Below are 12,890 nucleotides of genomic sequence, written 5' to 3'. Positions count from 1 at the left end.
GAAGTTTATTGCCACCGGGTTGCCAGAGAGCGCAACGGCGGTTAGGTCCATAGCCCCGGTATTGCTTTCCAACAATAACCAAGCCTGAGGAGCTTCATGGCAGCACCGCAACTTCATCGTCAGAAACAATTGCTACAAATCACTCTCTTCGGCTTGATCCATCCCATTCAATTAGTTTTTCTTAGAAAATGATACCCGAAAAAAAGTAAATAATAGCATTAGGCTCACCTCGTTCTTGCTTTGACGTTCTGAGGTTCACGCCTTTTCTTCAAAAGTGGTAGTTACTAAGACTGCTAAATGGCATTAAAAAATAAGCTTAAAATCTGTCGTTTTTTGGGGGGGACTGGGGGATTTTTTCCCGCTGATATCAATTTTAAGTACAGAACTATAACATAAGAGCCAAAGTCCAGCCAATTAAAGAGTCCCTTAAAGTTAAAAAACGAAAAGGTTTGAATCTTTTGAATTTGAATCTCTGCAATGAAACCCAACACAGATGCACTAAGATGCACGCGGACACGAACAATGGAGGTGGAAGGTGGTCTGTAACTACCCACTTCACAGTGGTGATCTTTGACTTGCTCTAACTAACTACATCATCCGCAGGTGGACATCTACATGCAGTTCCTTATAAACTAGTTTTGCTTATGTTGATCTCCTGCATTGGCCTCTAGCCATGTGGACCGTACACCTCTGCTGTGCTGAATTTAAAAGGAATGAGATCAGCCGCCCCCCGCCTACTGCCCGAAGACAGCTGGGATAGGCTCCAGCACCCCCCGCGACCCTAGTGAGGATTAAGCGGTTCGGAAAATGGATGGATGGATGGAGATCAGCCGCTTCCATTGGCCGGGAAGCTCGTCGGCTGTGTTCACGCTCACAGCGCGGCGCAAACGCTCATCTGTAACTGCCATCGGCTGCGAAAAGTCCAAAACAAAGAAAAGTTCACCCACGCGCACAGTTAGACTGTGCTTTGTGCTGCATTTGGCTGGCCACGAAAGTAGGGCCCGATGTACATGTCGGTTAGTGTGTGCCAGTGCGCAATTCAAATGACCTTGTTGACTCAACAAAATGTTGAAAGGCTTGCTTCCTATTTTGAATTCATTTGGGGAAATGCACAAGCGAGGAGCTAAACAGCACTTTGTGGAGTGAGTTACGTTGAAAGCTCTCACAAGTTCACTGTCGCTGTAGTTCCCCCTTTCATTGTCCTCATGGTTCCTTTGCTTCCAAAGGAGAACAACAACAACGTATGATTATTCGACAATCTGGAGTGTTCATCTGTGTATGTGACCACGCCAGCTACCTCAATCGTCTTGGACAAGCTGGCACATAAAAGGAATAGGGTCCTTGCTCCTTCTTTAAAAAAACAAAACAAAACGTGACTATATTCACAAAAAGCAAACAAAAAACAGACTTTGTCGAATGTCATAATTTCATGTCAGTTTTTAATTGGCCCAAAGCTTTGTTTTATTGCCGTGCCAGTCCTCATACTGGATGTAGTTATTATGCATTTATTTTATTTTATTCTTTTAAATGAAATGGCAATCATTTATACTCTTTTACAGATGCCCAAGCTCCAACTTTCGGATGCCCGAAACCATTGCTATATTCAATGCTTTTGTTTACGTGAAAAAATAACTTCTAAATTCTGTTTCAGAGCAAAATGCGAATACTTGAAAATAAAAGCTCTAATGTTGATCTTCCCAAAGGTTTTCCAATCTCATTCCTATTCCTGCCTCACTGATCCAATCTACTTTTGAAGGGGAACCCCATTTATTATGGGGGATACACTTCAGACCCACGGGTGAGAGGTGAAAATCTGCAATATGCTAAAAGGAATTTATCGTCCCCCGACACACGCACACGCACGCACACACGCACGCACGCACGCACACACACACACACACACACACAATTTGAACACACCTAAGCTCATTAAAACATACTTCTTCAAGTATGTCTACACTGTCTCTGTGTCCAGAAATTAGAGACATCAATCATATAAGATCAATTTGATTGTCTGATCTCACACAAGGATACCCATCTTTGCAATGGATGTCGTTGGCTTGTTGTGGTGTACCTGATCAACTGTATGTGTATGCAAAGACCATAATAATCCTCCTATAGCTTTCAGATGAAGTTTGACATATAAAGGCGGTGTACAGACAGCAGTGTGTAAAGAGGCTCACCACAGACCGCCACTTCCTTTTTGCTCACATGTCATTTCTCATCAGCGTATTCTCACCAAGTCACAGCTACATTGATCAATGCTGCACAAAGGACTGTGAGGGTGATGAAAATGTTCTCCAAATGTTATTTTACAATTTCAGACTGGCAGTCATATGACTGTTTTCATCATATTTGGACATTCATGCTCTAGTTACGACTTTGTCATAAAATAATCCTTTGACAACGTCTCATCTTTTAATGCTGTATGCTTTATTATGACTGCTATAAGTAGTACTTGGGTCTCTGTCATAACTTAATATTGAAAATATTTCATTGTTGTATGAACGTAACTCTCACTGTACTCATCATCTTGATATTTTACCCCCGTACTTCTCCTCCTTGTGTGTGTGTGTGTGTGTGTGTATATATACAGTATATATATATATTTTTTTTTTGTTCTTTTCAGATTGTAGATTCACCTCCAGAAAGTCATCCCTTAGCCCTTATGCCCAGTGAGTTTCTCCATCCTCGAATTGCTTCAACGACTTTATTGGTTCAGCTCTTTGTGTATTGAAGCTTGATCTTTCTAAATAAAATAAGAACACCCTCAGTTAATGCTCGATTTTCGATTTGTAACCCCCGAGTTTTTTCTGGTGCTTACTGGTCCATGTACCACACGTTGCATAGCTTTGTATGTTTTTGTTCGAAATTAACCCTCAGTACGGCCCCAGAGGAAGTGATGATATCTAGCAGTAGTTTTGTTAAGAAGCTTGATCGTGTTACTGTTAAGAAAAAAAAAGAAAGTAAAAGTTGACCTGAGGATGGCTTTCATGTTTGTGATCTAACTGTGTAGTACAAAAGTAATAATTAATCAAATGTGTATTCTGATGTTCTCAACATCCCAACTCCAGCAAGGCATGAATCAGTCTCACCGCAAAAGCTAGCAGTTACTAGCCAGCAGTCTCTCGCCACGTTCCAGCCATCTTGTGCTTGTTCCACCTTGTCGCTGGTGATAATATTACCAAGGCTTTGTAGTCTAAATAAATCCCATTTGCTTCCCTGCTTATAACATGCTGTCTTACTGCCTGACTTCACAGCATTGTTAACATTTGCCATGGATACCATGGGCTGGATAAAAGTGGCTACATCCCACAATGCCACGTGCCTTTCACATTGCATTGTGGCATTGTGGGATCTAGCAGCCTTTATTCATCCGTGGAGAATGTGTGATGCAGTGAGACGGCGTCTTAGCATGCCAGGAAGAGAAGAGCAATTATTGAGACTGCGACGCCTCAGTATCACCGACACCAGCGAGCTCTTGTCCTGTGGTGGAACCCGGGCAGACACTCGATTCCTGGCTTAAAACTGCAAGTTAAGTGTCACTGGCTTCCATGGAGGGACTCAGTGTTTCGTGCTGTGCTGAAAGACTTTCATTTGATTATTTTATTTACTTGTCTCTTTGTTTGTGGGCACTCATGTAATGCTAATGGGAACAGTAGGGGTGTTCCGATCAGGGTTTTATGATGCCGATTCTGATACTGATGATCCATCAGGGTGATCGGCTGATACCGATGCCAATCACATGGATTTGGTGTAAAATGTTACATTTTTGAGCTACAACTACTGATTTTTTTCTGAAATTAATCATGCAATTTATTAAAAACAAAATTTGTTACATATCTATCCCTTCCTTATTCCAAAACGGATTATTTTTTAAAACAATCAATCATCAAATTCAATTTGTGCAATAAACGCACAAACTAATTATGACTCAGTTACTATGATGGTCTGTAACATATGGGGGATAAAAGGGGCAAATGTTATTTTCCCCAAGTAAAAGCAGCTAGTTGCAAATGCAAATGTCCTACACGATTAAACACAATAATAATCACTAGTCACGTTTACTTCTATTCCTATTAGCATGAAACCAAATCACCAAATGGAATGAAAATAATCCATATCACAAAAAGCAGGGCAAATAAGTATGGAATTTCATTTGAGTTCATAGGGGTGGCATATTCTTGTTGTCAATCCTGCTGGAGTATAAATTTGTTTCATGAAGTGTAAGAGTAAGACTTTAAGATTTAAATAACATTTATGAATAGTTACCATTTAACCAGTTTTCCACTGATCGACATCACTTGAACAAGAGGAAGAAATCTGACGCAACGCCATGTTCTAGCATTCTGCTACACTGTAGATACCTGAATAAAGAAAGAAATACAAGACTGATTGTTGAGAATACTACAGCAACCAAGCATGAATCTCGGGTAGAAGTCCAGGCAGCGACCCCTGCCCTTTGTGAAACCTTTTGTGGAGATCAAAGGTATACAGCTACGCTGAGCAGAGCGCTAGATGCCTATGCTAGTCCACCGCTGGTGCCGACATTCTCATCGAAGGCAAAGGCAATGTGTATGCATTGAAAGTAAGCCATAGCTTGTACAGTTCTCAAACGATCTTTTCATGAGGCTGAGTTTTTTGTCAACACCATCACTTGTGCTATCAATACAGAGCATGCATCTTTTTGGGGGGTTTGGGATGTCAATTAACATCGGTACGTTGCAGCACATGGCGTCGGTTTGTAGCGACGCCACTCGAGTGAAGCGCGACTCAGCAGTCGATAATCCGCAGCTCTCCGCTGTGCGTGCATCATTATATCTAGGAACAACGTACATGTTTACATACTTTATGTAAGTCAAAGTGTTAAGAAATAATGACATGTATCCTCATTTCTGTAATGATGTGTTCTTTATTTTGAACGGATCTGGCAACCCAAGAAACTGCGCCATATCCGGTCTGTGCTCGGCGCGAATTTTTTTTTTTTTTTCTTCTTCCTGTTCGATGGAGATGAGAAGCGGCTGCTCTCTGTGTAGACGGCAAATAAAACATGCCACGTGTGTGAGTCTAACAAGTAAATTCATCTCTCGTCGTTATTCTCCCAAATACATCCGACGAAGCGCACACCTCAACAGGTTATGGGCCCAGGAGACGCAGCTGATGTTTGGGAGATAAAAGAGAAGCCAGTGGGTCCAACTGTAGAGGAGCGGTGAGCTAACGTGGCTATCGCTAACCGGCTAAAAGAGCGGAGTAACGCTACAGCAAAATGGATCGAGAACGAGGAGCAGCAAGCAGGCCACTCCGACTGGCATTCGACGGAGATGAAGCTAAGTACGAAATATGGGAAACAAAAATGCTTGGACATTTTCATTTATTGGGACTGAAGAAGACTGTGCTAGGAGAGCCGGTGACAAGCCCCGAAAGAGTGACTGACGCACAGAAAAATGCAGATGCTTATGCTGAATTAATACAAATGTTAGATGATAAAAGCCTCTCACTAATTATGAGAGATGCGCCTGATGATGGAAGAAAGTCTCTGAAGATATTAAGAGAGTATTATGCCGGGAAAGGAACACCACGGATAATAAATCTGTACACCACGCTCACATCGCTTCAAAAGGGGAACGATGAAAGCGTTACGGATTACATTATCAGAGCTGAGACCGCCATCACAGCACTGCGGAATGCAGGCGAGACTATGGGCGATGGACTACTTGTTGCCATGGTTTTAAAAGGACTACCAGAGAGTTTTAAACCATTCGCAATACATGTGGCACATTCAGATGACCAAATCAAGTTTGCAGATTTCAAGACTAAATTACGAAGTTATGAAGCAACTGAGAAATTAAACACAGAGTCAGGTGACGGTGTGATGAAGACACAGGCCCAGGGTCGAAATGGGCGGCGACCCACAAAGACCAACACCCGAGAACGGATCAAGGATGACACCGATATGATTTGTTTCAAGTGTGGAATCAAAGGCCACAGAGCAAAAGAATGTCGACAGAAAACTTGGTGCAGTCGTTGTAAAAGTGACACACACAAGGACGACACATGTAGGCGCAGGGACAAGGATAATAAGAACAGACGAGATGACGCGAGTAAAGTTTCAGAAGATGGTGACACCGACAACGTGTTCAAGATGAGAAACAGCGACACCGGGTGCAGAGAGCGGTTGGATGCCAGCATCCGGGAGAGAGGGCTGATGGTGGACACAGGGGCCACTTCTCACATCATCACAGACGTGACCATGTTTAAGGATTTCGACAGCACGTTCAGGCCGGAAAAACACAGTGTGGAGCTGGCGGACGGCACGCGATGCAGCGGGGTCGCACAGAGGAGGGGGAATGCTGAGGTTTCTCTGATAGACAGCAAAGGACTGAGACACAAAACGACGCTGAGGAATGCTCTATACATTCCTTCATATCCCCAAGATATTTTCTCCGTGAAGAAGGCGACCACCAGCGGAGCTACAGTTGTATTCAAAGAAGGCAAAGTCGAACTGATTACTAAAGGAGGTACAAAATATGATATTCATGTGTATGGCAAGTTGTATTATTTGCATACTGAGAGTGAGCCTAATGACAAATGTAATACATGTCACGACATTCAGAAATGGCACGAGATATTAGGCCACTGCAATTATGATGATATCCTTAAATTGCAGGGTGTGGTTGATGGCATGCAGATTAAGGGTAAAGCATGTAAACCTGAACAAGAGTGTGAGATCTGTATTCAGGGAAAGTTCACTCAAAGTAGGAACAGGAACCCCGATACCAGAGCTAAGGCTCCCCTAGAGCTGGTGCACACCGACCTTGCGGGTCCTATGAACACTGAATCTATTGATGGTCACAAATATGCAGTATCATTCACCGATGATTACTCGGGTGCAATGTCTGTTTATTTTCTAAAGAAGAAAAGTGACACAGTACAAGCGACGGAGAAGTTTCTTGCAGATGTTACCCCCTATGGGAATGTGAAGCGTATGAGGTCAGATGGGGGCACAGAATACAAAAGTAATGATTTCCAAACATTGATGAGGGAAAACAAAATCAGACATGAGACATCAGCTCCCTATTCACCCCACCAGAATGGGACAGCGGAGAGGGGCTGGCGTACTCTTTTTGAGATGGGAAAATGTATGTTAGTTGAAAGTAAGCTACCAAGAGAGCTTTGGCACTATGCAATACAAATGGCAGCGCATATACGCAACAGATGCTTTAGCAGACGTACAGGGCAGACCCCTTATCAGATGTTAAGCGGAAAGAGACCTAATGTATCCAAACTGCAAGAATTTGGGTCTACATGTTACACATACAAACACGACAAAGGAAAGCTGGATTCTAAATGTGACCACGGACTTTTTGTGGGATTCGATAAATATAGCCCATCTTACTTGGTATATAATCCAGACACAAACAGAGTATCAAAACACAGGCTTGTGAAATTTGTGAACAAGGCAGCTGTTGAGAAACAGACACAGACAAATGAGACAGATCCAAACACAGATTATGACATGAGGCAGCCTCGAACTCGTGAGCTCATTCAAGAAAACAATAAGAAAGTAGAGAGTACTCGAAAGCCAAGTGTACACAACAGGGATGTACAAAATGATAGTCCAGGTACAGAAATGGCATCAAATGATAATAGCCTCACACAACAGAGTGACACAGGAGATGAACCTGAAAGTAGAAGATATCCTACAAGAGAGAGAAAGAAACCTAGACACTTAGATGATTTTGTGGATGAATGTAATGATAACGATGCGACACACACCACAGTGGACTATTGCTACAGAGCAGTGTGTGGTGTTCCACAAACATATACAGAGGCTATGAGGTCGACTAATTCTAAAGAATGGGTAAAGGCTATGGATGAGGAGATCCGGTCGTTAAATGACAACAAAACGTTTACCCTAGCAACCCTACCAGTGGGCAAGAAAACAGTGGGGGGTAAATGGGTATACTCGATCAAATGTGATTTGGATGGAAAAGACAAGTACAAAGCTCGGTTTGTGGCAAAGGGCTACAGCCAGTTGAAGGACATAGACTATGGAGAGACGTTTTCACCAACTGCAAATCTAACAAGTGTAAGAGTGGTGCTACAAAAAGCAGCTCAGGAGAATTTACTCCTTCACCAAATGGACGTGAGCACAGCGTACTTACACGCGCCATTGGACTATGACATCTACATGAACCCTCCAGAAGGTTTTGAAGAGAAAGATGATGGACTAGTGTACAAACTACAAAAATCACTTTATGGTCTCAAACAATCTGGACGCAACTGGAATAGAGTTCTACATGACTATTTAACAGATAATGAGTACAAGCAAAACCCAGCCGACCATTGTATCTATACCAAAGAGTCAAAAAGTGACAAGGTGATCATAATCATATGGGTCGATGATTTGATTATCGCGGCCAGCAATGAAATGATTTTGAAAGACGTGAAAGAGATGCTTTCTGTAAAGTTCAAAATGAAAGATCTTGGCACACTCAAGCATTTTCTAGGTATCGATTTCAATCAGTCTGATGGATGTGTAAAAATGTCACAGGAGAAATACGTCAACAAGATATTAGAGCGTTTCAATATGCAAGACTGTAAAGTACGAAAAACACCCTGTGAACAAAAGCTGGAATATTCAAATGATGCAGTGAAAATGAGTGATGTCAGAACCTACAGAGAAGCAGTAGGTAGCCTAATCTATTTGACCACTTGTACCAGACCAGATTTAAGCTTTGTTGTAAGCAGGTTGTCACAGTATTTTGCAGAGCCGACAGAGGAGCAGTGGGTTACTGTGAAACATGTGTTAAGATACCTAAAAGGCACCTCCAACAAAGGTTTGAATTTCAAAAGAGATGAGAATGAGGAGTTAGGCATTAAGGCATACAGCGATGCAGATTGGGCATCTGACTCCAATGACAGGCGCAGTACCACAGGATATTGTGTTAGTCTCAGTAAAAACAGCTCTTTAGTTTCCTGGAAAACTAAGAAGCAGCCTACAGTTGCACTTTCCACCTGCGAAGCGGAATATATGGCTCTAGCTTCAACAATACAAGAGTGCTTGTATCTAGAACAGCTGCTAGAGGCTATTGACAATTACCAATACACAAAAACAACGGTGTACGAGGACAACCAGGGGACAATTGCCCTTGCTAAAAATCCTGTTCATAGACAGAGGTGTAAGCATGTGGACATAAAGTACCACTTTATCAGGTCCACAGTTAATGAGGGTAAAATAAATTTGGTATACTGTCCTACTGAAGCTATGGTTGCTGACATTATGACTAAGCCAGCCACCAAGTTAAAGCTGATTGCGTTTGCACCTATTGTTTTTGGGATTTGAAATGTGTGAGACAGGGTCCACATTGTTTTCTACTTTGGTGCATTTAATTTTGTTTACATTACAGCAAACTGAGTATAAGTGGGGGTGTTAAGAAATAATGACATGTATCCTCATTTCTGTAATGATGTGTTCTTTATTTTGAACGGATCTGGCAACCCAAGAAACTGCGCCATATCCGGTCTGTGCTCGGCGCGAATTTTTTTTTTTTTTCTTCTTCCTGTTCGATGGAGATGAGAAGCGGCTGCTCTCTGTGTAGACGGCAAATAAAACATGCCACGTGTGTGAGTCTAACAAGTAAATTCATCTCTCGTCGTTATTCTCCCAAATACATCCGACGAAGCGCACACCTCAACACAAAGGAAGGAAATTATGGTGTTTTCCCGTAGTAAAATATGGCACCTTTGCTGATTGTTTGCAACTGCTGTAAACTGTTAGAGTGCATATAGGTTAGGAACAATTGGACACTGAGGGTGATCGATCAGCCATAAAAGACTTTGATCGGTGATCACTAATCACATACCTTTCCATGGTTGCTGATCCATCGGAACAATGCTAGAAAGTAGTTCTGTATTTAAAAAGTTTTGCATAGTAATTCCCTTGGTAACGTACCTTACACCTTTATTCTACAGTACCATATTTATTTTTAACACACACTGATAAAAATAAGGGAAATCTAACTTCCTTTTGGCACTGGAACCGATTCATTGAACTTCCATTCATTTTAATGTGGAAGATTATTTGATTTGGAAACGTTGCAGGTTGTGAAGTAGTCACAGAACAAAATACTTGTATATGACTTAATTCAAAACGAATCTGCAAGATCAAGACTTTCATCAACAAAATTATACATAATATATATATATATATATATACAGTAATCCCTCATTTATCGCGGTTAATGAGGACCAAAACCACCCGCGATAAACGAAAATCCGCGAAGTAGCAACCCCCCATATACGTACATGTACATAACATTTATAAGGCCAAATTTAATGGTATACATGCATGTAGAAGTAAATTTTGAAGTAATTAACATGACTTAATGCTGTATACTAATAGATGTAAACATGTATAAGTTAGGTTAGTTTATGAATAACAAAATACAGTAAACATTGCGATTGGCTGGCAACCAATTCGGGGTGTCCCCTGCCTACTGGCCGAAGACTGCTGGGATAGGCTCCAGCACCCCCCGCAACCCTAGTGAGGATAAAGCGGTTCGGAAGATGAATGAATACAGTAAACATATACTTTTTTTTTTTTAAGTCCGCAAAAAGTCTGCAAACGGTCCGCGAGAAGCTGTGAGAGTCAGCAAAAGTCACACAGAGCACCATATACAGGACTGTACTACATGTATATGATTTTTTTAAATTTATTTTTTTTATGAATATGTTTGAAAAAATCCGCGATGCACTGAACCGCTAAATAGCGAGGGATCACTGTCTATTTTTTTCCCTTGCAACTTTATTTATTTTTTCTATGACTATGTTATTAATTATTTAAAGCCTTTTTTGTAACTCTGATAACCTTCTGAATCTTCATTTTTGAAGTGTTGACTATGTCACAGTCCCAGACCTTTGCGACACTCGTTGCACAGTGACAGTGAATCGCAATCGAGCCTGAGATGATGTCACCATGTCTTGTGATGGAACGTGATCACTTCATCTTCAAGTGAGGGGAGGCGCACTAAAGGCTTCATTTATTGTACCTCCTACAGGCAGGAGTTGTTTTATGAGTTGTCATTGTATTTGTTCTACACTCCCTCGCTTGTCCATTGCTAAGTTGCCTGCCGTGACGTGGCTAAGAAGCTCACATTTCTCTGTGAGGGCTCCATTTTAGGCCTCTTTTTTTTCTCAGGTCAAAGTCTACAGTGGGTGCGTACCTGTGTTTACCTTCACCTCCTCCGTTGCAGGAGAAACCCGTCTATCGTCTTTCTTGCAGCCCGCCCCTGTGGCTGTGTTCCTCCCATCCCCCCCACCTTCTCTCCATCCAATCCCAGAGAATGCACCTGAGCAGATTTGCCTGCAGGGCTCCGCACCTAAGTGAATGCTGATTGGCCAGGTGCAGGCCGCCTGCCCGGGGGCCGTTCTCTACCAATGGCGACGAGGCTGCGTGACTCATAGGGAGAGGACGGCTCGCTTCACGACACTTCTCCTTTTTCTGCCTCCAACTCATTCGTCGTCTTGTCTTTTTGTTTTTTGTTTTTGTTTATTTTAGCCGCCCCATCCCCCACCCCCTCACCTCATCTTTCAGATTGTTGGTGTGAGAAAGGTGTGGAGTGGGCCTCGGTTGGTTGTCGCACACCTTCAGTTGTTGCTTTAAAGGCTCTATTTGGATTAGTCCCCTCCACCTCGCCACCCACTTGTTTCGCCCCTTTTGTTTTTGACTTTTTCATTGGTTGTATCGACGTCACGGCTTGTTTTGATGCTTTCCGCGATGGATATGGTCACCTGCATCCTGGTCATTTGAGGTTAGTGGTAGTTTTCTCCCTTTTAATTGGCGTCATTGCATTGAGGATTAGAGGGTTTGTTACAGTGCAAAGAAAAAGTGACATGTTAACAGGTTGCTACTTTGCCCTTGCCTACGTACATCAATAAGATTCATTTTCAAGGGATGGACGGATTACACTTCAGAATTTTGAAGTCAAAGCCAAGTAGTTGGTTCAGAATTTAATTAGGATTTCGGCACCTGGGTCTGGCTGCGGCTCATTGCCTTATAAGGTGTGTTGAAATAAGGGCGGGAGCTGACAGTTTTGCAAGGCCCTCCAAACCGACCGACCAAGCCCGCATGTTCTATTTTAATCAGAATAGTCACTTATTGTACATTGAGCCACTTTTGATTCCATTTTGACTCTTACCTATTTTGTAGTTTGTTTCTTTTGTGTTGTTTTTGCACGCTGCTGTCTTTTTTTGCATTAAGTCAGTCGTGCATGGTTTCCCAATCAAACGATCAACGGAACAGAATGTTGTTCGTCTTGTAGCTTTACGGAAAAAGAGGGTGATGGAAAGGGGGATCAGAAGATCTTCATTTCACTTCATTGGGAGGTTCAACCACAGTGTCTTGTTCCTCTTGTGCGCGGCACGTTAACCCCTCAGCCCCCCCTTTGCGCCCCCAAGCTTTTAGAGGTTTGTGTGGAAGATCTCAAGCTCCACAGACGCATGTTGCGGCTTCCTGTTTCAGCAGAAACCGACGCTAGAGGCACGTTTAACATGAGCTGTGACTTCTCAAGCAGGCCATTTTGACAAAATCAGACCCACGCTTTAGGATGTTCTCACTCATTTGTCACTTGGTGGCTCGTTTGGTTGCCTGATGTCGGTTGGCGCGAGAAGCACACCAAGAGAAATTCTCCTTCTTAGTGTATGACTCATTGGTTTGGATGAATGGTCTGCCTGACTTTGCATGTTGACCCAGTCACACTGTGTGACTCCTCCTTCTCATGTCACCGCTTTGCATTGAAAATTAGGACCAGTTCACGACTCCCGCTCTGTTTATAGAGGCTGGCGATCAGGTGATGGGGGTGGTCAGCAGTGGTCACTCAGTGCTTCCT

The 12,890-nt window shown here is 42.6% G+C and overlaps 1 protein-coding gene across 2 annotated transcripts in view; it reads left to right on the top strand.

Annotated features, from left to right (window-relative positions):
* The window catches only part of elf1 (E74-like ETS transcription factor 1), a 77,930-nt gene that overhangs the window by 20,663 nt on the left and 44,377 nt on the right, over positions 1-12,890 (top strand). Inside the window, exon 1 of one of the 2 annotated variants that reach the window (XM_086133432.1) lies at positions 11,132-11,813. The exons of the other annotated variant lie outside the window; for it this stretch is intronic. The gene's annotated coding sequence lies outside the window, so the exon portion shown is untranslated. Of the gene's footprint in view, positions 1-11,131; positions 11,814-12,890 lie in introns of those variants that run through there. 2 annotated transcript variants of the gene reach the window in all.

Source organism: Hippocampus guttulatus, chromosome 2 (genome assembly GCF_054856545.1).
Source record: "Hippocampus guttulatus isolate MCC_2025c chromosome 2, RoL_Hgut_1.0, whole genome shotgun sequence".
NCBI lineage: Eukaryota > Metazoa > Chordata > Actinopteri > Syngnathiformes > Syngnathidae > Hippocampus > Hippocampus guttulatus.
This window is presented reverse-complemented; position numbering and strand designations above follow the sequence as displayed.